Source organism: Lepisosteus platostomus, chromosome 17 (genome assembly GCF_059453375.1).
Source record: "Lepisosteus platostomus isolate fLepPlt1 chromosome 17, fLepPlt1.hap1, whole genome shotgun sequence".
Lineage (NCBI taxonomy): Eukaryota > Metazoa > Chordata > Actinopteri > Semionotiformes > Lepisosteidae > Lepisosteus > Lepisosteus platostomus.
The window spans coordinates 10,850,542-10,875,581 of record NC_142627.1 but is presented as its reverse complement, the minus strand read 5'-3'; the positions used below and the strand labels follow the sequence as shown (position 1 = coordinate 10,875,581).

The following is a 25,040-nucleotide window of genomic DNA, read 5'->3' as shown; positions in this document are numbered from 1 at the left end:
TTAAAAATTAGGTGAATGGGAATTTCCTGTACTACAGTATGCAGCATAAACTGGCTTTCTAAACACGAATGAGTGTTTTGTATAGACAAAATGGCCTTAAATATATTAATATGTGTTAAATGCAAATAGTAATTATCAGTATCATGCTATGTATCATTACTTTGATCAGAAACACAGTGGTGTTCCGTCTGGGGCCTCAGAAGCTACCATCTCCTACTCTTTCCTTAGAGGGTTTGGGTTACATTGCTGTTCATGCCTTTTTATGTGGCAACGTGGTGAATGAGGAGTTGCCTTTCAGGAAGCAAAGAGATTTACGGGATATGAGGGATTTAAAATCAAACCAAGGTACGCTGCAGTACGTTGTGGGTTTCGACATCTTTATCTGAACGCTTCTGTTGCGTAAGCGCATATCTTTTTGGGGTGTGCAATCAAGTTTGAAAAGTGATAGTTTTGGGAAAGTGCAGTCAGTCGACGGGTGGGGAGAGCCCCCTCAAAGGAGAAATAAGTTGCTCAGGCACCTTCAGGGAAGTCCATTCGAGAGCTTCTTTCGTATGAGGGTGGTAACAATACAGTCAGGCTGCAGACGACAATATCCAGGCCAAAAACGTTTAGATGGATGAATTATTTCTCTTCGTGGTAAATACCTGTGGGTTTCAAACACAATATGGATTTCACATGGGTTATCTTTTTACTCTTTTATACTGCGGCACAGAACTTACAACTTTCTTGTAATTTAACTTTCTGAAATCTATTATCCAGGCTGGCACTGTGGCATAGTGGTCAGACGTCTGCTTTGCAGCTGCAGGATGCTGGGTGCCACCCTGCCCCAATGGGCTCCTGTCTGTATACAGCTTGCATTTGCTCCCTGTGTTCATGTGGATTTTCACCAGCTGCTCTGTTTTCCTTCTATAGCCCGCAGACAAGCTGGCTAGGTTAGACTGGGTATTCTCACCTACAGTATTCCTTTTGTCTCGGCCCTATAATGGACTGGTGTCCCATTCAGGGTCAGAGCAATCACATGATATCAGTCCTGCCTCCAACCCTGTGCTTTGCAGATGGGCTCGCCTGTTGCAGCCCTGACCAGGACTTCAAATTTCCATTTCTCACAAGAGCTCAAATGTAGCCAGTATGTGTTACCATGCCATACCATGTAGCCATATGGATAGTAAAAGCATTAAGATTATGTTAGTACCAGTTATATTTTGTCAGTAAGGAACAACAAATACATTTTTGTCATTCGAACCTTTATAGCATACTGGATGTTACAACCGACCATTCATAACATTTTGAAAAAGCAGATGCATGTTTCATGCACTGTATATGTACAACAAAGAATTTTGTAAATATGCAGTGCATTGTTCCGTGCTAAGCTGTGCTGAAAACCTCATGAATGTGCGTGACAGTGTGAAAAGAAATCTGTACCTCCCAGGTCAACTGTACCAGTTGCGCAAATGTGGCCTGACATCTTCAAAAAGAATAACTTGCAACGGAATCAGATGTCCTCCTTGTTACTCAACAGAAAGAACATGTTATTCATTTGTAACCACGCCTCTTGTGAAAGATATTTTTCCCACACTTCATAGGTTAGGACTGAAAGTGGAGATGTTTTAGAAGGCGTCTGCGCACATGACCTCCTCTTCACCACCAGACCTGCGACACACCTGCGCCGCAGTTTGTTTGTTTGGGCTGCTGATCGGTTAGATTACCAGTAGCAGGAGGGGTGACGATAATGAGGGCGCACAACGCTCGTCATATATCGGCTGCTCAACCAGTCAGTCTGGTTGTCTGTAAAATTTGTTTTGGGCCTGTTAATGAACTGGCATTGCAAGGTCAAGCCACAATAGGCATGTGTTCAGCTATGATAGCAAAGGGTAGTCCCTCCTCTCCTCTCTATCCAATTGTTCTCATTTTCACATTGCACACTGGCATCTCGTAAGTATAATTGTTGCTGAGAAAACTAAATGTTCAGGTTTTCTAATTTAGACACTGCATTAAAAGCAGCTAGAGTTAAGAGATGCAGTTATTTTTGTTGCTATATTTCAACAATTATAAGAGAACTCACCCCCCTCAAAAAACACACACACACACACACACACTTTAATTTAAGTTGCCTACACAGGAGGGTTAGATTTTGCCATTTTTCGACTGCCTTGTTCTGTATTCAATTTCATTGTGCGCATTTTAAAATCCATTCAAAAAATTGTATCTTCCTGTAAGCCATTCTGTACACCAAGGTTGTAAATGAAGATGTACAGTAGCAGTAGTTAACAAAGACTGCAATGAATTAGGACATTACTCTATTTACTTATTCATGACTCTGTGACCTCTTTGGTCCTGTCTGTTGGAAACCAGGTCTATCCTTTGTTTTTTTACAATGTAAAAGTTTAATGTCTGAGTTAAAAGGTGTAAACCTTTTTTTGAACAATTATAACACTACAACTGCTGAGTGTACAGTACCTTTAACTTTCAACCCTTCATATTTGGGTTAAAAAAATATCAGTCACATGCAGAAGTGTAAACCAGCATCTTCAAGGCTTGTTAAGTACAGGCTTATAGGATGTGGCAAAATACAGCTAATTAAATTTTTTACTCCCTCTCATGGCACAAAAAAATCCAAGACCAACCTCTTTGCTTTCTTGTCTGTAATACCAATCGCAGAGAACAGCAAGATTCAAAGAGACCATGTAAGGAAATTGAGGAGGGATGATTATCTCACTTCCTCAGAAACGTTTCTTTTACCATTTAAATCTGGACGCAGCTTTAAGAAGTAAAAGCCCTCATCACAAACTTAGACTTTAAACCATAATGTAGGATACTACTCATTGTGACCACTGTGGTTCAGCTAAATCACACTGTATGTCACCAAGCTCTCCTTGTCAGGGGAAGTTCTGAGGTCACATGGTTCTGCTACGAGTAACGGCTGAGAGTTTCCTTTGTTACTGTACCGTACCTTTTCATTACTGTGTGGTTAGCAGAACTTCCAGACTGAACAACGTCTGATGCTATCGTGTTGTGTCAGAAGGCAGCCATCAGAGTGAGTGTGTGCTTGTGTGTGGTTGTTCTTCTGAACTCACTGACTCTCCCCAACGTGCAAGACTAATCATAACAGGTTCTTACTATCAGGAAGTTCTGAATCCTTATAGCTTTCAACCTTATGTATACATCATCATCACAGACATCTTTAAGATCCAATTCATTTGGGTGGCGGTTGGGTTTTTTTTGACTAATTGCAGCAGACTTCAGCTTAAATGGTCCTTTTCTAGAGACCTGCTAGAGGACCAGTTTCCCCTTTAATACACTTAAAATGTACTAATGTAATTTATTCTATATCTGATAGCACATAACCATTAGATATTTATTTATTGGTTTTCCCATATGTCAGTGTGCTTATTGCCTCCATTTGCCCATGACTATATATGGTTTTGAATAAATATGTTACGTGGTTTAATTTTAGCCGTTTTAAATTTGTTTTATATCAACAGGAAACCGCACAAGAATGTTCTGGTGTATGCATAGGTGGGTGGGTGTGTGTTGGCTGGTGATGATGAAGGGGCTTCTATAACTTTATAAATAGTCTGAAAAGAAAAACTGAAACTCTTTGCTCACGGCCTCTGTTCTTTCACACACACACACAAAAATGCAGGTCCTGAAAGAGATACTCTTTCTGTTTTATATCCACCACTGTTACAGAATCTCTATTGGCTGCATTGTCCTCACACATCCAGCATTTAGCAACGGTTTTCTGAGGGGTCAGACGAACCACCCTTAATGTTCAATATGTTGGTGCTGGGTTGTGTAAAGATCTGGGTGCTGTTCTCACAGGGCTCATTCATGTGTTAAATCTCCATGGCTCTTTAATTTTTTTCTAATTTATCAAATGAACACTACCAAACTCAGATTTAATATTTTTAATTAATGTTTAAACAAATTCACCTGATATCCAGTGTCACAAAAAAACTTAAACACTACATTTTTCTTAAACAGTAGTCTTTGGTGCCAAATCAAGCAATTCTACACTGAGAAAAAGAACTAAGACAAGAGATCTATTTGATCATTATTTTTTACAGGCAAGCCCAGCTGAGCAGGTGATCCAAGGAAACAATTCTCAGTGTATGACACTCCGATTCCATCCACAGTGTCTGACGTCCCCACTATTTGGCAATGACTGTCTTAGCAAACCGTATTTCATTTCTGCATGAAAATGCTTTGGGCATTTATCCACTTGGCTCCCATTTCTTCCCATTATGATTGTTGTAACAAAATCCATTCTTACCACTGAAAAAAAACTGAACAAGACAAACAGGAAAGAAACGCAGGGTGGATGAGGGAGAAGTGCTGTACGACCTGTCTCTCAGTTTTCAGAAAAAAAACGTGTTGCTGTAAGACACGGAGAGCCCAGCAGGCATCAGCTGACTGTCTGCAGCTGCTTGAGCCTTTGGAGATGTTTCCATGGTGACAGGACACAGGTCTTTCCAGTCACCCTGGGTCTCAGGGCTCCATCTCAACAAAACCTCCATTCATTTCGTACATTTCTGGAATTTGAAGCATAGCATCGAGTGGACTGTTGGCTGGTCCTACAGCTGCAGTGTGTGAATACACTACACTTTATATATGGACTTGATATCCTAGGAGACTCAATGCTTGAGTCAAAGACCCCGTTCCCATAAAGAAAGGGTTCGTAATGTCTTTTCAGCCCATGCAAAATGGAGGGATTTAGGGCATCTTAGTGTGAAACTAGCTTCCCTAACCTCAAGGCTTGGTTTCTCAAACTGAAGATTGTGTCTTTAACTCTATACTGTCATTTCAGAGCAGCTAAGGTAGACGCTGACAAAGCTGTGAGCAGAAGGTTAATGCTTAATATGGCATTGTTCTTCATACAAAATGTTGAGCTGTACCGATTACAAACCACTACCGACAATAACAAAATAAAACCCTTCACTGGTTTAATTTTCGAGGGTCTTAGGCTAATATGATGAAGAAATGTTAAGAACATTTGGTTAGAAATGTCTCATGTAAGAAAAGCATTTGAGGCTTCAAGCCCATACATTTTGGTTTGCGTTGTTTATCTGATGAGCGTGTACTCTAGTCACATGGCGTCTTTGGTCTTTTTGGTCCAAGGCGTCTCCAGTTTTCCACACTGTGTGCCCTGCAGTGTCCGCAGGAGGTGGGGTGGAAGCTCGAGGAGAGGAATGAAACTCTCTGACAACAGCTGCAGGTTCACAGGTGGCGCTGTTTCACAGCCCACTGACGCCCACTTTGCCCTGGATGATTTGCCACTGGCTGGGAAACCCCTGTCACAGCTGGGGGAGGACCAGTCTGCGCGGCAGGGATCACCGAGGCCACTGAATGAGTGCCTTCACGGCGTGCTGACTCACGCAGGCCTTCTCAAAATGTGTCTTTTTCACAAACGTGTCAAAATGCCTGAGTTTGCATTTTAAATTTTGCCTCTTTTCATCACACATTCTTTTTTACCCAGTTCCTGTACAGTACCTGTGCATTGTAGTGCTAGTGAGGGTGAAAAAAACATGATTTTGACATTTTTAGGGCAAATAGACCAGTCCGACATCAAATTGTACGCTTTTGTTAAAGTGTAATTAGTCATGTCATGCAACTTGCCCAGAAGTGTTTGAAAGTGAAATTGGATATTTGTTTGCAGTGACTTGTCTGGCATATATATAAAACATTAAACAAATAATTTACTTAATACATTCCCAACTGTATGGAAATCTGTTCTGCAGTCACCCCTTGGGGATAAATTGCCCATATGCATTTCATTCAGAGCATATGGCAGCGTTTTTTATCTCGTTATACCAAATGATCATCAATGCATGAAAGACCTTTTCCATTTAGTATGCTCCATGTGCAGTTTCTTAGTGCAGAAAAGGTTCTGAGATTTCAAAGCCGAATCTGGAGTGTTTTCCGATAAAGCTCTGCAGATGCGTTTGTCATTAAAAACTCATTATCACATTCCCTCTGTTCTCTCCCCCACCCCAATATCTCAAAATCCCTTATCAGTTTTATCCAGGAGGAATGCTGCAGTCATTGTACAGGTGCCATATAAATGCATTATCTGCCTTTGATGTCTCCCTCCTTTGGCAGACATGCAGAGAGCATGATATCACCAGGTGCTTCACCGTAAAGCTGGGGGTAACAGCTACCAGTTAGCCTAGTTACCAGTTGTAATCACCTCTGGTCACGAAACAGACTGCTCTCAATGCACCTAAATTACAGGGGAGCTGTATCAAAAGACCACAGTTTATTTTTGTATGGGGGACTTCAGGAAGAGGGGCAGGTACTAGCAGAGATGATTGTGGAGGGGGGGTTCCAATTTTCTTTTGTTTTTGGCAGCTGGTTCTTCCTTAAATCCAGCAGGGTCTGAGCGAGTAGTTTTTTATCGAAATGCAGGCTCCAGGCCTCCTAAATAACACCATTAGGCAAAGTGTTCAACCATCATGACTGATGTCAAGCTGAATGATTCATATAGCGCTCCTTCTTGAGATCAAAACAGAACTGACAGAATAACTTCAGAAAGATGAAACAACAGGTCTTGAATATCTAGCTGTGTATGGTACGTAATGGTACGTAATGTTTAACTTGCAAGATCTGACAAACATTTTAGAGCTATTACTTGTGAGTCCGATGAATCCTTAAATGGATATTTACACATTTAACAGTGGCACTTAGAAGACAACCAAATTTATATTCCAGGAGAATAAGAGCAGGGGAGAAAGAAAGTACTATATTCCAGGAGTACCTTAAGCCTTAAACAGTCCGTGTTGCATCCTAAAAAAATGATTTAATAACAGAAGCAACTGATACAAGAGCACAATTATCACTAGCATTCATCCTTAAGTGTTGTTAACCACATATTTACCTTACTCCTTTTAGATCGTAAAGCATTTACAGTATGTATCTCCCCTGTTGAGCATCCTGTTTAACTATTGCTCTGTATCCTCCTTTCTGAAGGCTTTCTGTGTTGCTAGCTTCAGCTGATTGTTGCTATGGTAACAAGAGCCAGCAGACAACAGACGACCATTTCTAAAAGAGAACTGTAATACAGTGACAGTAGATGTGAGAGCAGATGTGCTCACTGTTTTGTTTTTTTCAAGAATATGAGATATTCACAAGGCAGACTGTGACGCTGGCAACTCAAAAAAACTGAGAAAACACATGATTTGGATTTTCAATTATTTTTTTTATAGGTTAGGCCTTTCTTCTGCACACGTCCTATACTGTATATTGAAGAACACTGGTGCTGCGTGGGTTGTCTTTCTGATTTACGGGGGGGGTGAATTGGATTTATTGGTGTGCTTCAGAGAGCAATGCTTTTTCACTAACAGTGCCATTCCATTTTTAAAAAGCATGTTTGAACAGCAGCATTAAAATTCTTTCTGGTCCACTTTGAAGAAAGTTGAGGCGCATAATCAAAAATGATGCAGCTAGGTTTCTGTTAATTTTTCTAGGTGGCAGATGCCACACTGGATATTGTGTAAGTTGGCGACAAAAAATAATCTCCTATTTTTACCAGGAGATGACACTGCAGACGTACTGTAACTATCTTTATTGACTCCAGATAGAAATCAAATTGATAGCAGAAATCGGTCAGCACATTCTTGAACGGATTTGGAAATATTATGGATCAAGCTATAGAAACCTATTTTTCTCCAGTTAAAAGAAAATAAAGGATTGATAACTTGAACCACTGAAAATCAACTAAAATTAGAACAAGTTGTGGAATGGATAATGTAAGAAAAGAAGTGAATATCGCTCAGTGATCAATGCTTAACTCTAAATGTGTTCATGATGCAGATTTCATTTGTCATACAGAGTAGCCACATAATAGGTTTGATTTTTCTTGTCAAAACCTAAAAGGACTAACCTTTTTTAAACACTTGTGTCCTAATCTATATTTTATCTAAAAACAGGATGGTGGAACACTGGCTTGTGTTGTTCTGTAAAATCTGACTACTGCACATCTCCTTTTTAAATCTGTGTATCCAGACAACATCTGTGGCTAATGCTTCACATGCCCTGTAATTAAAGACAGTACACGTTTATTTCCCAACCATTATATTTACAAGTAATGTTTAGGTTTGCATGAATAAACATTACCTTTGGCACTTAATACCAGGCCTTCTTATCTGTATACATTTATTAAAATATCAGTCAGTGTTATCTATTGATACACTTTGGCATGTTTGCTTTAAATGTGCATGTAGCTGTGATGTTTTAACATCCCCTGCCTAAAACGCATCTTTAAAAAACAGCGCTAACAAGCTTGCTTCCCCTGTTGTTAGCAGATTTATTTATAACTATTATAAATTACCTCATTCCCACTTCAGCTATGCATAAATTCCAAGTTAAGCATGTTTTTGTTAATTGCAAGTTTCCGTTAATTGCTAAGCAGTTTTAATTGCTTGGCTTTTCTGTCATCGTTGATTAATAGAAATTATGTGGTGGAGATCAAGGTCCAGTTCCTCTAATTGGAGTTCATAATTTCAGGGAACAAGATGGTTTTCCTTTTAGCCAAATTTGTCTCTGCAAGGCGTGGTTGGAGCACGGCATGGCTTTTTTGACTCCTGACATACATTGTTTTTTTTAACTCACTATCCATAATTTGTCCCAGTCCCTTTATCAGTAAGAATCACTCAGGATATGAAGCTCAATATATGGCTGTAGAGGGGAGAAACATTGTTGTTGCAGCAACCTTAGCTTTTCAAAATTCCTTATCTGTGATTGTTAGATAATTAAAACCTTGGTCTTGACATCAGAAGCATAGGTTTACAAATGTCTTTAGCTCCATTAGTCTTGTTCTGAATACAGCACTGCCTGACCAGCTCCTACGTTACAAAGTTAGCTTGTAAATTATGAATTGGTTTAGAGAAGTAAGAAACTGATAGAAGATAGTGTAGATCCCAATGAACAAATGGAAGATCCCCAAAATGTGCTGAAGGAAGCCAGTTTTTTATTGTCATATGTCCAATCTATTACAGTATGCAGTGAAAATAAAGGTATTTATTAGTCATTTACTATTTCAAGGGCTCTCAAAAACTTAAATACTGTCACTTCTATGGTTCGTTTTTTATTTTTCAAAAGGGCTCTTAAAGGCCCAGAAAAGGGAGAAAAGCACAGAGTCAGAGCCATGTTAACACATCAGCTGTTAACGCTAAGCACATGAATCATTAGATAATTTTTAAACTACATTAACCCAGGTTGCGAAATTATATCAGCGTACAGTTTGTGCCATCATCCCTAACGTTAGGTAATTTGATTTAGTTTCAGATTTCTGGAAGAAGATGGGTCTGTTCCAAATGTACTGGGCCATTAAGAGAGCTTTAGTATTGTCTCATTACTCACAAATGTAATAGGATACTGAAACATGGAAAAAACGTCACTGTAAGTATCTACAATCTCCACATACAGATGATTTGTAAAGATTGAATGGAGTCTGTGACACTAGGACTATTCACCTGGTTCACTGTAGTGTATATTTGAAAGAAGATCACGTGACATTTGAAATGTTGTTCTTACACTTCTCATTCTCATTCCAAATTCCCATTTCTGTTGGGGAATGTGACACCCTAAAAGCTATGTTTCAGTGAAGTGTAGATAAAGATTTGCTGTGTTCATCGAAGGCTTGACTGAGAAGACTGTAAGTGTAACCATGGCCTCATAGATGGATCTAAAATCTCTGAGGCAGATTATCTGAAAAATGATCATGGTACTTAGTCTGTACTTTTCACACTGGAGGATGTTTAGATTGGCTACAGGTAATGTATGACCAGCCATGTTACATACATTAGTTAGAAACTGAGCTTTCAACAGAGACTGGTAACAAATGAACCTTTTTTTTATTTGTTTCCATGTTTTCTGAACCTCATATAACGGCACATCTTTTAGACTGCATGGTCTGTTGGTCTCCTATTGCCTGAGAAACAGTACCAGATCTGAATAACCACGTAACACGCAATCAACAATGAACATTCGACATAAATCACAGGAAACACACAATGTCCTTGCGGCTGAACACAGATTCTGTGACTATACAGAAGATCTCAACGGCTGAATCTCTGTGCTGCCTTTTTAGCTCGATTCCGTGACCGGCAATTGTCAGGGGATCAGGGAGGATGGGTTTTTACGGAGCTCTAGCTGTGAGAGGGGAGGGAAAAAAAGCCATTACATGCCGTGCCTAGATCCTCAGACTGCTACTGTTCTCAAACAACATGCTGGAAATGTTTCCCTGAATGGAGGGAGGAGGGAGAAGATTAATAATTGATAAAAGCAAGAAGAAAGCAGATATGTTTGTCAGGTTTTCTAATTCTTCCTGGGTTCTGTGGGGTGCCTGGTGTTGGGATGAGTGTGTGTTTTCCATGGTGTCTGAGTGACCCCCTGTTACCCGTTACCAATTAACATACCAGACCCCTCACCTTTGCTGGCGATGGGGGGCTGGGCCAGGTTCAGTGAAACCCTCTTGGTAAATAACTATAAATCTGTGGGCCTGCACTGAATAATGCATCACAGCTATATAAAATTAATGCTAGCGCTCCGCAAATCCCAAATTAGATCATTTTAAGTGTTTCTTTTACTCTCTCTCTCTCCATTTCAAACATCTTAAGAGCTTATGTCATGGGAGATGAATTTGACTTTTCACTGACTGGTGCAGTAGCTGAATATTAATCTGCTTCCCCCCCCACATGGCAAGAATAATACTGTAGGTATTCTAGCATGGCAGCAGTGAATAAAGGGGTAACTAGTGTTAGAGTACTGTACTGCAGATATCCCATCACCCTTCCTGACACAAGCTGCCGGTTCAATTAGTTAGCCATGCAATCGACAAAGGTAGCAGTTGTTTTCTTCAAAGAGAATGGATTTTGCAATTTAACGAAGCATCTTCGTAATTAGTACTGGGTGCATGTGGTGGAACATGTTTGAAGCCTGTAAACAGGGTAAAACTGATCAGGTACGTCTGTCCTGGACTTAATGAGCTGCTCACAGATCAGGCTCTTTCTCATGTCCTTCTGATATTTCATCCAGCTGTTACCTCAGGATGGAACTGACTAACCGAACTCCAGTTATGCTTTCTCTGAGTTTCCACATCCTTTCACAGTCTCTTTTCCAGCTCTACACAAGCTCTCTCACTCTTAAGAGTCCCTAGGCATTGACAGAACACATTTGTAAATATCCCAGGTCTCCTCTCACTCACCTGGGCTCAGCATGACCCTGTCAAACGTGCTGTCCATCCTCAAGGACAACTGCACTGAAACGTCCAGTCACTACAGTCTTTCCAGGCTGGGCAAGAATTATCTGTTTCTGAAATCAAGGACTTTTTCCAATGCAAAACTAGATAATCCTCCCTTTAAGAGAAGAGTTTGCCTCCTGCACTGGTGTTCTGAAGAGATTATTTTGCCTTTAAGTAATATTTCTTTTACATCTTTTTTTCTGTACTGTTCATTGTCCGCAACTTCTGTTGTTCTATTATCCTCAGATAGTGATTGCCTTGCACAGTCAGTAAACTGGAGCCAGTGTGTTGCCAGTATCAATCAGCTGGTGTCAGCTGTGCATAAGCTTGGAAAAGATAGCTGTCAAATGGGTAGATTACACAGAGGAAGATGAAAGAGCGAAACCTTCGGAACACAGACGCAGTCATACAGCCAACCCAGGAAAACAGAAAAAAATAAATGACCCTAATCACCCACCTTTTCTTAGTCTTTTTTCATTGAAATTATTCGGGACTGTATAGTTTCAAACATGCTTCCTTAAAATTCACTGAAGCTTGGACTTTAAGACCAACTAATGTTTACAAAGAAAGCATTTGTAAACATAAGAGTAGATATTCACATAAAAAAAGTTGTTTCATTCCAGTCCTCTGCTGCTATTGTTATTACAGCAGTGTGACATTGAGACGTCTGTACCTCAGTAAGCAGCTGGAATTGTAGGTGTCTGGAGACTTGTGTCAAAAGAAAAACACTGATCACACTACTGCTCAAAGGACTGTTGCTGTGTATGTGGAACAGATTTGCTTGATCTCTACCCAAGTTAAATAAAGAAGCACAAAGTTCAAAGGAAGTAAGGACGATAAACAGACAGCCTAGCAACATAATTAGAAACCCTCGTCCATTATAAATATTTATGTTTACCTGGAACAGAAGCACCTAGTCCACAATAGTCAAACTATAATAAAATTGGAGCTGCTGTATGTTTGAGCAGGTATGTGTTTATCCTCTGCTTGTCTTTAGGCCCTGCAGCATGACTCTTGATGAACAGTTTAATGATGCCAATTGTGTCATATCTTGCACAGAAAGAGATATTTAAATCGTATTTTTATTTTTAATAACTAAGCTTTCTTTACCATTTAACAGTATAGATTTAACGTTTTACCAAAAGGAAATTTGCAGATTTTTACATTGTAATTGGATTTTTTTTAAAAACGCGCCCAATGTAAAAAAATGCATCTTTTTCATTTGTGACATATTCAATGTATTAAATGAGCATTAGCAGTGTCAGATAACTCATAGGATATGATTTTCACCAATGATTAATTGCTTGCTTATAAACAGGTCAGATTATTATATATTTATATATATTTACATGATATATATACTGTATGGTTAAATAATACACCATGGGCAGTTTGTTTATTCATGCATTCATAAAGTGTCACTTGAAAAACAAAGTTACCTATGTAACCACGTTGTGAAACCCAGTATTGTTATTGTGTGTCCGTTTGATTTTTATGAAGACACAACCTACCGAATTGGTTGATAATGTTATGTTGACCCATATTATATTCTGAAATTATGTTTTTTCTATGTTTGTAATTATATAATGTCTTTTTCACCCATCTCTGGCCCAAGGATGAAATATGAGCCAGTGAACACACTTGCTGTTTTCATGGATAAGATTTATAAGGGGTGCAGGTTGGCGGACATGTGTTGCAACAGACAGATCATCTCAAAGTGTCATCTTCACTCAGCAGCTTTGGAATCTATGGCATGGCCCGCCACTGCACAGTTGACTGTGTTGTCTGATTAATGGTGTACAATACATATGCAAGTGTCGATAAAACGACAGGCCAGCAGTTCTGAAATGAAAAATCTGTTTGTGGAGAATTCAATCTGAACTTATCCCACTGCATTTCGATAACGCACTTTTCCCACAGACATAATATAACTATGTAAGTCAGCTCCTGATAACTTTGTTTTGAGAACAGAGAGGAAAAGTCTTTAGCTGGGGTGTGTGATTGCTTTACTTGGCACTGATTATAATTGCTTGTGGGTACATTAGTCTGCCCTAAATATAGGGAAGTAGGATTTCTTTTTAAAATGCAGAGAAGTCATCGCTTGATTGCATTCAAATCAACAACATCTGACAGAAAGAATAGCAAAGCTGCCATTCAGCAAAATCCCAGGCTAATTTATTACATTCCTGAACCTAATGTGGTGATCATTAACAACATGCTGACCTGAATATCTAACTCCACATCAGAGAGGAAATCTACATTCCACTATTGATGCAGGATGTTGACACATCTCGCCATCAGTTACAGTTACAAAAAAATGCTTCAAAAATGGTAAAGGATGATAAGTAGAACATCACAACAAAGCAAGGGCTTGGGAATGAAAAATACTGTCCTGTGCAGTGCAATGGGTTGGCAGCTACATTAGAACCGACACAGCGGATGACCTTTAAGCACCATTAAAATCTCACTTTGCTATCAAACCTCATGTGATTTTCCCAATCACAGAAGAATTCAAGAGAAACGTACGAGCCCACAAGCTGTGATTACTCCTCGGAAGAAGATTAATTTTAATTGACACAAAAATGCAGTGCAAGGTTTTCAATCTCAGCCTAGCACAATGAGTAGAATACCAGCAATGCAAGGGTCATGCAGACAGAGACATATTTACAAGACCACCCATGGGGATTTAATAATGCTTTTGCTACATCTCTTAAGAAGTCTTGAGAATGAAATATTATCCTTGAGATTCTGTTTAGTGTTAAGGAGGCCAGCGATTGGTGCAATGACCTATCTGAGCACTACTATTCCTTCCAAAACTAAATGTGTTTGCTTCCTTACAGAAGAAAAAGATTAACAAGAGCGAGATTAACCATCTGCACTTTATACAATGGCTTCTGCTGGGAAGTTAAAGCTTTCTTACTCTTCCAAAGCTCAACTTTCAGGAAACCAAGCTGACACCATGTAAGCCATGACATTTTACAGTAGAATGTCAGTTACAGATTAATAAACAAGTTGTGAAGATGGATGCAGAGCACAATGAGTAAATGCTACCATCAGGGCTTTTAATGGCGTGCTAGTCCTTGGCAAATCGGATCATATCTGTTTGCTCACTAGTGCACAATTCAGAATCACTGTGAGAAGAAAGTGACAGCAGAAGTCGGATAAATGCAGACAATTCTGTGGCAACAGTAGTTCCTGCACGGAAATAGTCTGACATGCAAATTGAGTAAAATTCAACCGTTTGTTCACTTGTGTAGTAAATAGTTTATTTTATTTTTCAATCAAAAATTCAGTCATTGCAATTGAAAAAGCTTTCCTTCATTTCATAAACCGAAGGAGTCTGATGACAAACTACATCACACTTTGCACTTGCTTAGTTGATATAAAAATTAATAAACATTAAGAATAGTAATTTATCCTAAAAATAGAAAATTATACTTCAGTGTTTTTGTGAGGTACAGCTTTAAAACTTCATTATCTCGTAAAGCTAAACTATTCTCTCCAGCTCTGCCAGCGCTGGGGCCCTGAGTTCTCCCCATATTCACGTGGGTTTCCACCAGGTACTCCAGTTTCCTTCCACAGCCCAAAGACATACTGGTTGGTTAACTAGCTTCTGGAAAAATTGGCTCTGGTGTGAGTGTCAGTGTGTGTGTGTCTGCCCTGTACTGGACTGGCATCCCATCCAGGGTGTACCCCGCCTTGCACCCATTGCTTGCTGGGATAGGCTCTGGCTCTCCCACGATGCTGTATTAGAAACAGCCATTAGAAAATAGATGGATGGATGCTCTCTCCAGTTTTTTGCAATTGTTTATTCATCTTCTGAAGGAACGGACTTCTGAGTTATATAACTGTATTATTCAAGTGAATGGCTACTATACTTTGTACTGTATTGCATAGTGATGTGGGAAACAGCACTGAACACTATGCACAAAAGTCCCCCCACCCCCAGACTGGACATGCTATAACAGGAGAACAAAGCCCATAGCCTGTGGTTGTCAGTCAGGATTAGGGCTTGACATCAGCTCTGCATTATTATTTGCAGAGCGACAATGGTGACAGCTCAGATTTAAGTCCTGCTTCAGAAGCTTCAACATTTTCCAGGCAGACATTGCAAGGTCATCGTCTGTAGCCTTTAGCTCTGCTGGCTGCCAGCTATTCATCCTGTTTGCAACCCATTTAAGCCATTGTCATCTGCCTCCCCTGATCTCCCTTCCAACTCCAGTAGCTTAATGACATGGATATCACAATGCAGGATGGGATCAGGTTAATGGGTGGCATCAGGACTCATGCACTTGTTGGTAGACACGCTGTTTCATTATGAGGTATGACGTTAGAGGTGAGCTCAGGTTTCAGCAATGTATCATCAATGTCATGGCAGCTGCCACCAATGCTGGAACTGAAAACTTTCCAAGGTGACTACCGCAGCACCTAACCTCAGATGCGCCCTTCTGTTCTGGTGAGAATATGGCTGGAGTCTGATCACAAGCATGCTGGTCATCCATCCTTCTGTTTTCTAACCGTTTCAACCTAATCAGGGTCTGATTGTTTTAAAATAAATGTCTGTCTTTATGTTCATGTTTGCACATTTGTAGTGTAAATTCATCTGTGACTATACCGTGTATAGGTAACTCCCCAATAACCCCTACAATAAGCCACATTTAAAACAATCTTTAAAAAGCAATGCCATTATACGACTCCTCATAAGTCTTACCTGAAGAGTTGCAATATTTAAATAATATGTTGTCAGATATTTCCTAGTAGCTTAAAAAAATATTTAATTTAATGCCAAACTCCAGCTTACTTCTTTAATGAGTGTACAAATAGCCCTGCACATGAACCACACTCACTGCAGTAAGAGAACAATTTCCCTTAAGTACTATATTGCTTCCTTTACTGTGATCTCTAGACCTCGACATTGTACAGTCTGCATTTTTTTTCTGAAAAGATATTTTAATAGTCATTTAAATTTGTGAACTGCAGACTGGAAGTGCCTGCTGTAATACATCGATGGCCGTGAAATTATATTCAATTGCACAATTTGCTACGGACCTCTCACTGTTGGATCTCTGGTATTGTATCTGGTATCGAGGGCAGGGTTAGAACTAATGTCAGTTGTGGGAAAGACTAATTAGTGGCTTGACGTGAAATATTTGATGCTCACAGTGCATTACATTCATGACACAATGAGAATTTTCCATGCTGTTCAAAGCAATTAGCGTTAGAAGTGAGAGTTACAATATGTGTGGGGGGTAACACGTTACTGAACAATACTTAAAAAATGAAATATAACATATACTCACAAATACTGCTCCAAGATGTCACATGATATTGGTTAAAATAATAATCCTGAGTGGCAGTTCCAAATATAGACCTGAAAGTTCATCAATGAGCTGTTGTGAATCAGCAAGGCTTTGTACAGGAAATGCCATCTAAATATTTACAGAGCTGACACGTAGGGAAGTGGAGCTATGCTGAGATACAAGCAAGGAAGAAGGCAGAGGCGAGAGAGGGTAGCTGCAATTCAATCTAGGAGGTTTTAGGTTTCCCTGATGAGAACAGACATCTAAAACCAGGCTCGCAAGATCGCTGTCAGAGGAGTCCTTTCTTCAGCTGCCAGCACATCTCTCAGTCATTTCTAAAAGGATAAAATATCAAGTAAATTAATCAGCACTGTTCGCCCAGCGCTCCCCATCTCCTCTGCCCTCCACCAATACTGCATCATTTTGGAGAGACTGCCCACCACCCACCTACCCATTTGAAAAAACAACCACCAGCGAACAAGTCCTTGGGTTTGTGGCTGTCATCAGCAATGAAGGCCCCAGACATCAACCCCGAATCAGAAACTCCATCCCTTCTATCTTTCTTTCCAGTGCCCTTACATTCTGTAGATGGGAGCAAGAGAATGATTGCAAATGTGAAAAAAGAGCTGCCAGAGCTTAGTCCAGCACTAAAGCCTCTAACAGCTACATGCACGTCCTTGGACATGATGCAGTGGGTGTTTTATTCTGAGGAAGTGTGCAACTGTATTTGTTTCCATGTGGGACAGAGAGAAAGCAAAGCAAGCAGAGTGGTGCCACATGCACCATGCAAAATCCTAGCCGTTCAGAAACCCCGTTCCAGCTTTGATATATCTTGAATTACACGGACAAACAATTCAGCAAAACTCCCCTCCTCCCCCTCCTGGAATTATACTGAGAACAGTTTTTCTGTTGAAGGGCATGGGGCATATCATCTCCACAGCAAACAAAAAAGATTGAACTGTGCCAGAGTAAAGAGATCAGAACCTAAGAAAAGTTACAAATGAGGAGAGGCCAACTGGGCCATCTGGCCTTTGGAATTTGTTTAGGAAAATGACACACATTGGTGTATTTAAAAAATAAAATTGAACAAATTAAAAGGTTACTATCCACTTATAATGTTAAAAATCGAACGCTTCCTTATCCCACCTTTATTCTGTTTAAGACTCCTAAAACAGGAGAGTCCTAAAAACAAGGCAGTGACAGGCTTCAAAGGGATTAATGCACATTTTGATTCCCATCTTTTAAGAGGAGCAATGAGTGGACCATTGGTTTTGCTTTCGTAGCTGACGAATCTAATCTGCTGGGTCCCTGATTTCACTTAAGCTGTTCCATTTCTATTTTGGTTCAATATTTCGGAAGATCATCACACCTTCAAGAGAAAAATCTACACAACTGGTCTACTTTACAGTATATTCTTTACAATATAATACTATCATAAAGACATAAGAGTTTTCCCCATACTTCTCACTCCCATTTTAAGCAGAGAAGTTTCTGTGTTTAAGATCTCCTCTAGAGCTTTCTGTCTTGAAAGCGTTTCCCTTCTTCTGGTTGACATGCAACACTTAACAAGGTTAGGTACTATGATTTTGCAACCCTGAGAGAAGGAGATAGGGGACACCAGACCTTGACTGGCTCAAATGAATGAAATGTCATGTCTGCTTAGACCAAGATGTGCTTTCCCTAAAGGCCAGCGTCTGCAGTGATGATAAACATTCTGGACGTATAAACCATCCACAAAGAAATGATCTGAATCTGGGAAAGGGTTTCAAATAATGAGGCTTTCTGTGCAGATGGTTTCTTGTCTTCCAATGCCCTTCTTTTTTTACAGGAGCTGATTATTGCTTGGATAATTGCTTTACATGAATAGGTCTGTCAGCTGCAAGCTGAGACTTCCTGGAGCAATTTCAGACCTGGACTTTACAGATGTAGGCTATGCAGCTAAACCTTTTTAAGAGCTACGAAACATCTAAAACATCTATTAAACTTAAAGTGGTGATTGAAATTTCAAAATATATTTTATAGCATAATATAAAAAATAGAATGCTTTCAGGGCTTGTATTTTCCTTAAATGGTACAGCGAATCACAATGGCATTTGCAAGAACTGCAGGTGGTAATATTGTTAATACATAATATTTTCATGGCTTGGAATACACTAGTGCAATGGGTTTGTTATTTTATATCATGGTACATTATTTTTTCTATTGTTCATGCTGCCGTTTCAGATGTATCAATACAAGTGATGCATGAACTCATTACAAGTGAATGGAGAGTAAAAATTATGTTTAAGACTTTGACAACGTAGCATCAAAATCACTGATGTCACAATGATGTTAGAGTGAAACCAACCATCTGATCTACCTACTGTATGAACCACAGCAAAGTTTCTGGAATTCCTATGACCAAAGGAGAGAAAGATTGATGCAAATTCACTAGATGTAATTCTCTCCATCTTTTCAACAAATAAGATCTTCAAAGGTTTCATGCATTCCATCGTACAGAACGCTCCATAAAATGTGTACACCCTTACACTGTTGCCTACAAGAATGCTTTCAGAGATGAGAGCCACGTAAATATAATCTGACCTTTAAAGGAATGAACAGTCTTAAAGGCTGAGTCACTCATAACAGTTTCCTGATAGAGCTGATGGAACATTTCAAAGTCACACTTACCTACAGTAATAACTGCTTTCCATTATAAAGCTCAGGACTCCTGTCACTATAAAATAACGTTTTACTGATGTCCCTGCAATAGCTCCTGCCTACAGATACTGCAGAGGTGTTTTAGAACAGTAACAGATTTCTGTGTCAAAGTAAATTGAAATACATAGATGCATTTTATTTTTAAAACTTTTAAGGCATCAGTCTTTGCATTCTCTTCTGTATTTGTACTCTTTGATCGCAAATTGATTTGCATTGAGTATAGCAAGATCAGCTAAAGCATACTGAATATAGGCACCTTTTTGTGTCCCATGAGTCATCCATTAACTTTTCTTTATTGTCTTGTGTTATATATTTTTTGTTTGTGTTTTAAAGCATGAGAATTCTGGATGACACTCCCTTATATATATATACACTCCCTTATGTCAACATAAGAAAAATCTTGTTCACACTTTGGATTAAGTACAGAGTGGTTACATCAGTAAATCACACAATTCAGGTCTGTGTTTATCTATTCTTTTTTATATATATTCTGTTTATATATGGTCAACAGCCATATCAGCCTGCAACTTACAACTGGCAATCCACTGAAGCTCAGCAGGTGTGAGCCTGGTCAGTATCTGGATGGGACACTTCTGGGAAACACTAAGATTGCTGCTGGAATAGGGGTTAGTGGGACCAGTTGAGGGTGCTCACCCTGCAGCCTATGTGGGTCCTAATGCCCCAGTATAGTGATTGGGACACAATACTGTAAAAAGGCGTCGTCCTTTGGATGAGATGTAAAACTGAGATCCTGACTCTCTGTTGTCATTAAAAATTCCAGGGTGTTTCTTGAAAAGAGTAGGGGTGTAACCCCTGTATCCTGGCCAAATTTCCCCCTGGCCTTTACCAATCATGGCCTCCTAATAATCCCCATCTATGAACTGGCTTCATCACTCTGCTCTCCTCCCCACTAATAGCTGATGTGTGGTGAGCGTTCTTATTTCATGTAAAGCGCTTTGAGTGGAGTGTTCAGAAAAGCGCTATATAAGTGTAAGGAATTAATTAATTATTCTGGATTTTTGGAGGGATTTCTTTAAAAAATGAGAAGTGTCTTGAGGAAGGACATTGTTTCTTGACATTTCCTGTGTGAACGAGATGGATTAACAGGCTATCCCAGCTGTGATGTGTTGGCCTCTGGCTTTCTCAACCAAGTGCGTCACAGCTCTCTCTGCCTGGGACAGTAGTGAGTTATTTATTTTTAGAGCCATATATACAGGAAAGACATTTGGGCAGATATGGGACAAATCCTTATATATAAAATGTAGATGTGCTTAGATAATAGCTACTGTATCTTATAGAAAAAAATAATTTCACAGATGCAATGTTGTTTTTGAACAAGCAGTGATAGTATAAAATGAAAGAGTTGAAAAGCATTAGAGGTGGTACAAGTGGTACCAGTAGCCAAGAGTGGATTATTTAAAGGAGTTATATTTAATGTTAGTTGATAATAGAAATTCAGGACCTGGAAAAGAATATACTCGCTCATGAAGTACTACACAGCGACTGAGAGATCATTGTTGTCAATTTTTTTACACGTATACTTACTGTACCTAATGTAAGGTATTTTCTTCATTTTTTTCTGTAGCAACAAGTCATACATAGTGTATTAGTCGCAATAGTCTGCCTACAGGAACCTGAAGGATTTGAATGACAATGTATGATATTTTGCTGTACAAGAGCTGTAAAATTACAAACATTTATTACATCTTAAAAAAAACTCATTGTTCTTTAAAGTTCTTGGTTTAATTCACTGAATGCCTTTTTTTAATATGCGCTAGCCATTTAACCTTTTCTCTGTGTGGCAACGGGTGTCATTTTCTTGTGGTGTGACCACATGCTAAAAACAGAAATGCCAATTATAATTATAATAATTGCTTACACTTATATAGCACTTTTCTGGACGCTCCACTCAAAGTGCTTTACAGGTAATGGGGACTCCCCTCCACCACCACCAGTGTGTAGAATCCACCTGGATGCCGCACCAAATACCATCCAGTTATCACAGGCTTGTAGATCAGGACTTCAAATGATGCAATCAAAGAAAACAAATCAGACAATTTTACTTAAATTTCTTGTGCAACGCTCTTTGAAATGCATACTGCCAATGTGTTGACAAATCAGCAGTAAAAAAGAATGACTTAAGCAATAGCAAATTCTTCCCATAAACTCTATGAATGAGTTTCCTTCCTGATTTTTTTCCTTCTCAATTATAGCTGTGACTTTCTTCTGCAACAGGATGAAACCAGAAAAGCAATGGAAAGTCTGGGCAATAATGTGATCATGGGAAATCATGATCTTTTTGTTGACGTTACTTCTCCTTATGCCTGTCCTCCTCCACATTTTCTTTGCCGTTTCTTCAATTTGTCACAGCAGTATGTCTTTCTATAAAGGCTTGTGGCAACCGAAAGATACATGTAGATCAGTCTGCTGTCCAATCCCCTCTCACCTAGCGCAGGGTTAAAGCCAGACAAGGCATAAATAAAAAATATATACGAACACGGACCAATTTTGAACTGCGATTTTCAGAAGATGTATAGTTTGCAAAAAAAAAGATTTTACAGATAGTGTTAGATAATGTCGTTGATGTGCTTTAGCCTGACTGAAGTGCATAAATCAAGTGTATTAAAAACCGAGTCGACTGCCATGTTGTGTCCTAGTCTGTAACGTGGGACATTACTGATCTTTGCTCCCACCCACCCAGTGTTTACTTTCAAGTTCATCCTGTTTATTTGATCAAATTAATAAATACACATAAGGACTTATCTGCTCAGTTGTCTGCCAGAGAAAACTGTTCTGCTTCCCAAGATTCCAAGAATATGTTGTTTAGGCAAGAGGAGCTGGCCTTGGTCAGCAGTGGTGATGGTGGAGAGGGGCAGTGAGAGATCAGTGAGTTGAGCAGCCTTCACATGTCTTCTTAATGTAAAAGCTCCTTAGTAACACAAGGAACAGGAGGCTTACTGTTACAGCTGAGTTCCCACACTTTCCTTTTGGGATATATTGCATCATTGTTATTGCAACACCTGTTAATATACTATATTGCAGACCTAAATAAGGTTCTAGCTGTGGAAAGTCGATTTGGCAGCAATTCCTTTGAGAAAGAAACTTTAAAAGAAATAATATAAACCATGCAATGAAATTTAGGGTGTCTGTAAAAAATAATTAAATAGAAGGATACTCTTAAAATGTAAGAAACAATAAAGGTACTGTTTAAAGCTATGTAACAACACTTGTAAGAAAAACCTTTATTCATTTAAGTGTAAACACCAACATAACTTTTCTGCCATTTCTTGTTGTCTGAGAAAGGCTAAAGTTGATAATGTTCCTTTAAATGTTTCCAAACATAATACCTTTGGACTGAGGCCACTGTAAGCATACTTATGGTAAAAGTATTTTTAAAGTCAGACACAGCTGTTTTGTGTTTTACAGACTTATCTTTCCTTGTATTTTTTTCAGGTTCCAGAAAATACACTGGCCAGAATATAGCATTGGTTTGGGGCCAAAAGTTAAGTTAATACACCAAAGCAATTTATATAAAACAATCTGAATTCCAAGTATGCCAACTTCATTTTAGATAAAAGCACATTTTTCAATTATTGTCTTTTTGGTTTTAGTTGGTGTGAAAATAATTCATTTTAATTAAAAATAGATATTGCAGCAATGCAATAAGCTTTAGCAATAAAGTGCTTTACTAGCTATGCTTTACTAGCTATGTTACGTGAGAAAAAGCAGACTGGATGAAATCTCTTCCTATGAATGTTAGCTTCAGGATTTTGAGAAGTTTTCCACAACAATGAACAGTAATGATTTTCAGTCCAAAACTTCTTTTGAGCAATTCTATCAGATCTGATGCTTTTACAATTGGCACGAACAGCTCACATTAAATCTAGGATTTTGTCTAAGACAAAAGCAATTTTTGTTGAGATAACATTGGTCGTGCTTGCAATGAGATGATTGCTTGTTGATTTTGACTGCTAGAACTGAGTTATTGGTCCCTGAATCAGAGGAACAATGCAGTTCATTGTCTGTAAAGGGGACCCATTATCTGGTTAGGTTTTGGGAATTCTGTGAGTGATACCAAGCCAAAGCCAAGTCACAACCTTTTATCCTCATTTCATTAGGCACACGTAACCCTTCTGGATAACATAACATTAGTTTGTGAGTGGACTGGTGGCGTTTGATTGGACGTTTTAAATGTGGGGTCTGCTGTATGGTGCTAGGGCTGGTGTTTCAGATGGTTTGTCAAGTCTGCTTATAGCACAAGCATCTGAAGAGCCTTGAGAAGTTGATCTGGTCCAATTAAGCCAATATAATGAAATGAAATAGGGGCCAGTCTGACTGAAAACCATACTGACACTTTTGGACCAGGAAGAAGACCTCTGATGTAAATTGTCCCTTCCCAGTTACCCTGCTATGGACTCAAATCCCATTTGAAGAGTAGAGCAATCTTGTCCTCTCAGAGCTTACCAGTGTTTCCTAATAATAGATAAATATTGGTTTATGATTGTAACTTTCCAGCTGAGGATCTTGAACTGAGACTTTCCCAACATCTTCAGGTCATCACATCTGATTATTCCAGCAATTTCATCACAGGGTGGTTTTAACTCCAGGTTACATTATGTAATAAGCTATTGACATTTCCAAGGGCACAGAATGTCATGATGATTTATTGAAGAGACTCTGTAAATAAACAGCCACACATGCCTAAGAACAAATAAATGCACACAGTGTCATTTAATCATGTATCTGCCAAAACTGAAGCCATTTACAAAAGTATTGACAATCTTCCTTTTTCTAAAAACTGAAAAAGGCACTGGACAGGAAGCCCAGAGCAATTTTATCTCAATAGTGTAGAACTCGTCCTTTATTTTCTCTTGCAGCAATACAGGTTCTTGCAAGGAGAAAAAACATGTTTTTTCAACCAAAGTTTTAGTCTTTTTAGAACTGTTTCATTGTTAAACCATAGTTATATAAAACACTTACCCAAAGTAGAGTATGAATGTGCCTTTTCAAACTGAACAGAGAGACAAAAGGGGGTTACACAAAACTGCATACTGCACATTCTCTTGATGTGTCTGTGACACAGCAAAATGGTTATTCAAACAAATGTCTGCTTTACATGAACAAAAAGGCAGCAGTCAAAACAGTGCTTGTAATACCCCCTTTGTATCCATGACCAACCTGTCCTCACAGAAAGAGTGAGAAAACACAGTAGAAGGTTCTCCTGTAACACAGGTGGTGTCACTGCCAAAGCTTTGTTGATTTTAGCCAAAGAAAGAGATAAAATATTCACATTTGGAAGGTCTAATTTACATAATCTGTATGTTTTTACATTGCAAACAATTATTTTTTTATTGTTAGATCTTATCCTTGTGCTCTTACTCTATATGTGTAAATAAAGCAAATCTCTACCATTTGCCAATCTGAAGCAGGGACTTGGCTGTTAAAAATGTATTCATGTTTACTGCAAGCTCAGCAAGACACGAATAGAGCCAGTCTTTAAATTACAATAATTCATTGCATTATTAATTTTTGTGGGGCTTAAATTATAATTAATCATTTTTGTGTATACATGCAATAAAAAAGAAAAAAAAACAATCAATTAAGAAAAGGAAGTAATTTGCTAACCTTATTGCATTTTTAAGTGTGTCATTTTTATCGCCTGTCCTTTCTTCGTATTTTATAGTGGTTGAATGCCATTTTAATGTGAATTCACATTTTTTTCTTATATGTGTCTCTTTGTCTCAATGCCACATTCAGGGTATTGTGAATACATTATCACTGCCGAGTTTATGTGACTGTAA

The 25,040-nt window shown here is 38.9% G+C and overlaps 1 long non-coding RNA gene across 6 annotated transcripts in view; it reads right to left on the bottom strand.

The window, feature by feature from the left end:
- Positions 1-25,040, bottom strand: part of LOC148646119 (uncharacterized) — a 100,045-nt gene that overhangs the window by 1,626 nt on the left and 73,379 nt on the right. Inside the window, exons 1-3 of one of the 6 annotated variants that reach the window (XR_015927857.1) lie at positions 21,119-22,304; positions 11,204-16,874; positions 519-644 (exon numbers count right to left, since the gene is read on the bottom strand). This is a non-coding gene — a long non-coding RNA (uncharacterized LOC148646119). The other 5 variants (XR_015927858.1, XR_015927856.1, XR_015927854.1 and 2 more) reach the window with 5 other exon arrangements.